At 34.2% G+C, this 4,803-nt stretch overlaps 1 pseudogene; it reads left to right on the top strand.

The window, feature by feature from the left end:
* Positions 1–2,591: 2,591 nt before the first annotated feature.
* On the top strand, positions 2,592–3,714 carry LOC149264094 (transcription factor MYB30 pseudogene; annotated as a pseudogene).
* Positions 3,715–4,803: the final 1,089 nt, after the last annotated feature.

The raw sequence follows: 4,803 nt of genomic DNA, 5'->3' as shown, positions 1-4,803 counted from the left end.
AAATTATCATTTTTGTGATACCAAAAAGAATGGAAACCACTTTATCTTATCATGTACTATATATAGCCACATTAAATATCATTACAATTTCAATGATATCAATCTTCACGACATCTTGGCTTTTTGAATCTGTATATAGCTTGAGCGGGATACAACTTGAGTGGGCCTAATGGTTAAGAGCATGTGTTTCCTCCCAAGAGGTCACAGCTTCAAAACCAGAGGGGGGTAGAGTTTGTATGCCTTCGTAGACTTAGCAGTCAAATCGCTGCGCGGAGTTGGGTCCCTTGTCCCACAAACAAACGGGTCTCATATACAAATTTGGTGTTTGGCTTGGCCGTGACCTTAAAAATGGATATTATTATTATTATTATTATTATTAGAAACAAAACATTAAAGTGAACCACTTAATTTCATATCGTTTTGATTAAGATATTATTGAAAAGTCTTGGGCTTTAGATGATTTCCAACACCGGAGAATGTTTTAAGAGATAGGAATTTTATGGGATTAGTTAGTTATTGTAGGATATTTTTGAGTAGTTTTTCATCCCATCACTTGTTTACACAGGAAGGGAATTATGTTTGAATGGACATAATAATGTAAATAGGATTTTCAATTAGGGAAGGAATTATTTATTTTGTACTTCTTTCAAAGATTTCATATCCAAATTAAGATTGTGTGGTATGTACATTTGAAAACAAAGGGGGCTTGGTGGAGTCCTAATTCAGAATGGGAAAGTCATCAGCTATGAGTCCAAAAGGATTAAATAACATGAAATAAATTACGCCATATAAGATTTCGGTATTTTTTCCCTATTACATGCATTGGAATCATGGAAGTATTACTTAATTGGGAGAGGATCTAAAAACAAAATAAACCATATTGTTTGGAAATATTTAGTCGAGCAATAAAGTTTAAACATTTGGACAAATAATATGGATGAAATTTTTGAGTGAATATGTTAACGGTAAGTATATCAAAATGCGAAAGAAAAAGAGAATAATATTGTTGAGGCAATCATAAAGGGGCACATGCCATGCATACTACATTTAAAGCTAAGAATTTTAAAAGCTATTGTTATAGACTAGGCATTATGTATAGGTAAAAGAATCGTTATAATAGGAATATGTACAAAAAAGTGTATCAAAATGCGAAAGAGAAAGATATTAATAGTGTTGATGCAATCATAAAGGGGCAAATGCCATGCATGTTACATTTAAAGGGAAAATTTTTAAAGGCTATTGTTAGAGACTAGGCATCATGTATAGGTAAAAGAATCATTATAATAAGAAGATGCACAAAATAATACTAGGAGTGTCAATTTAAGAAGATTTCCTTGAATATTTATCCATAAGGTATAGTGTATGTTTATGAGTATGAAGAATTGAGGAAGTTGGTTCTTTAAAAAAAAAATTTACTATATGTAGTAGATCATAGCTACTTGAGAATGGTTGCAACAATAAGAACTCAACAATATTGGCTAAGTATGGAGAATGATGTATCTGGTTATGTTTCTAGGTGTTTGGAGTCTCAAAGAGTGAAGGTTGGGCATAGGCAACCAAAATGCGTGCAACAACCATTGCTAATTCTATAGTGGAAAATGAAGTGGTAATTATTAATTCTATAACTACGATGAGTAGGAAAACAAGGAAACATGATTCAATAGTGAGGTGAAAAATAAATTGACAAATGCCTGCCATTTTATAGAAAATTAAATTTAAATTCTAAATATCATATTCCATAATAATAGGTTTTTCTATAACAACTCCCTTAAGAAACGACAATTCAACTTGCACTGATCCGCTCTTTCTCCGTGTTTGCTGGAGATTGGTGGGTTTCAGTGATTCACGTTGTTGGCTTGAATTTGAGGGATACCAGGATCTTAGCGATTGCAATGCGTGCATATAGCTATTGTATTTCCGGGGAGTATCGTATTCTTCTATGGATTCTCGACTTAATGTTTTAAAAATGTTCGTGGGGCGATTTAAATTTTGATTTTATTTGTTGTCTTTCATGTCATCTTTCTGTTCATGACCTAAATCTTAAACCGAGTTTTTTGGTTTTTTCTGCCTGGGAATCCGTATCAGTGTACCACGGTTGACAACTTGACTCAACATCTCTCGCCCGCCATTCGCTTTCGGCCATTATAAAAAGAAATATGCGTTTATAGAAGATTATATTAATTAGTTTGCGCGCGGTAATACAGCGAGATTTGTACTGTACGAATCCTTTTCGGAAAATTAGGGTGGCCCCATGGTCGTCATAAGTAAAAAATTTACTGCGCCAGTGGTTATGAGCAGCGAGAAGCTAATGGGGCGACTCTGTAAATATGCCCATCGGCCTTTCCAAAGAGAAGCGAGGAGGTCAGTCCCGTGTCAGAGGAGATCATCAGCGGCTGGAGTTAACCAGTCATATATTGGGTATTTAATGCTCTCAAAGCAGCAGGTTATTTAGTCCGATAATACGAGGGGCAAATATTATTTAATGCTATTATCGCTTTAAGTAGCATGCTGCTCTAAGGACATTAAATATAGCTCTTTCCATCATCAACTGTCTCGAGTTAGCCTTAACGGGTTACAGAAGAATATCGAAGATGGTTAGATCCTCTTGCTCTTCACAAGAAGGTCTTAGCCGTGGGGCTTGGTCCGCCATGGAGGATATGATTCTCTCTGAATACATTCGAATTCATGGCAGCGATGGATGGAAAAATATCCCTAAAAAAGCAGGTGAGTCTCAGTAAAACTCTAATTGCAATTTTTATTGCAAACAAAATGCGCATTGGGAGGCTAAATGAGCGGGTAGGTTTTGTTTTGCAGGTCTTAAGCGATGTGGAAAGAGTTGCAGGTTGCGTTGGCTGAACTATCTTCGCCCCGACATTAAACGTGGTAACATTTCTCCCGACGAGGAGGAGCTCATTATTCGGTTGCATCGTCTTCTTGGCAATCGGTATGTAGAAAATGAGTGCACATCACACTTTCGGTTTTCTTAGGTTTTGAAATATTTTGGAAATCTTCCATTGAGTTAATCTCAACTATACAATGTATGTGCAGGTGGTCTCTAGAGCAGGACGACTGCCTGGTCGAACAGACAACGAAATCAAGAATTACTGGAACACTCATATGGGCAAGAAGCTATGCCGGTCAATGAACAAATCTCAACCCGGGACTTCAGAGAATCGAAGAACAAGATCAAAATCTCCTGTTCCTGTTCAGAATCCTGTGTTCAAAGCCACTGCCGTTAAAATAAAAACAGCTGTGCGTGGAATTGTAAGAGCAAATGGCTATAACGATGAGGGCTCCAGTAATCATATATCAGATGAAGCCTTCAAATTATGGAATGTTCAAGAAACCAGAAAATCCTCATGGAGTGACCTACTTGTGAACGATTCCATCGGAGACGAAGAATCCGAACGTATTGGTTTGCCATTGGCTGATAATCCCGTCGAAACAGAAGCTACAGATTCTCTCTGTTCTATGTCGAGTTTAGGTTACGAGCAATCTCCTCATTACGATTATTCTGGGGGAGATGCAGCTACTTTAGCCGACAGTTCATTGTTTTCGAACAAACAGTCGTCTCAATACTGTAATCCGCTCCCTTCTCTGTTCGTCTGTTCAACAGATTTTACATCAGAAGACTTATACAGAGCAATGGAAGAAGACTACAATAACGAATAAGACAAAGAATGGATTCATGAATTCGATTATTTACAGGAATGAAGGCCGCTGCAATCACTTACGCATGGGTGGAGAGAGCTTTAGACAGAGTTGGGTGGATTCATGAATTCGATTATTTACAGGAATGAAGGCCGCTGCAATCACTTACGCATGGGTGGAGAGAGCTTTAGACAGAGTTGGGCTGCAACATCGTGTGGAAGGAATGAGCAGTAGACAAACTTTTGCTGGAACACCTTGAATAAATCCCGTGACAGGGAATGGAGCCAATAAAATTTTAGGGATTTCAATCTGAAACTTTCCACCAAGTAGAGTGGCAATCAAGGCATTCCACAACTATAGTAAATGTTATTAACAGAGGTGTGCAGTATATATATATATATTTTAATTAAGAGTATTATTTTCATGAAGTATTACTTTGTTTTTATAATAAAAAGAAAATGAGAGATTCTTTGTAATATTTAAAATTATTTATCTATAATAGGATTGATTCAAGTTTTATTTTGTAATATTTATTATTGTGGTTTTTTATTAACATAATATTATATTACTAATTGATTTATATTTGGGTGATAATTTTTGGATACAATTACAATATTTATGTGGTGATTTTAAGATTTAAATTTTTTATTTTTAAATTTTATAAGAAATCACTATAATAAAATCTTTAAAAATAGCTCATATTCATATCCACTTAAATACCATCAATATTTGCATTAAAAATAGATAAGATCAACATATAAAAGTACATATACACTTTTTAGTGGTTACTACCCACCAAAATTTATGCAAATCTTAACTAGGCAATTAAATTTTCAATTTCATATAATAACTAAATAAATTCTTATCAACCATTAATTAACTAAAACATTACTTAACTATTTTATAATATTCAAATTACTTTTATAATAAATATTATTAATTAACAAGCTCGATATTAATAAATATTGTTACATGCAGGTTTTATTAGTTGAAAAGCATAACTTTATTCATAAACTTATCAATAATTAAGTGAAAATTGATTCAAATCATAAATTTTTATTTAATATATATTACAAGTAGGTGAACACTTTAAAAAATCATTTTAACAAATAATTATACTTATAGTAAAAAGAGTTGTGATTTTACTTAATA

This window comes from Pinus tabuliformis, chromosome 6, assembly GCF_031772625.1.
Source record: "Pinus tabuliformis cultivar Carrire ecotype Pingquan chromosome 6, CPIR1, whole genome shotgun sequence".
NCBI classification, from domain to species: domain Eukaryota; kingdom Viridiplantae; phylum Streptophyta; class Pinopsida; order Pinales; family Pinaceae; genus Pinus; species Pinus tabuliformis.
The sequence above is the reverse complement of the archived record's forward strand: the minus strand, read 5'-3'. Positions and strand labels throughout refer to the sequence as shown.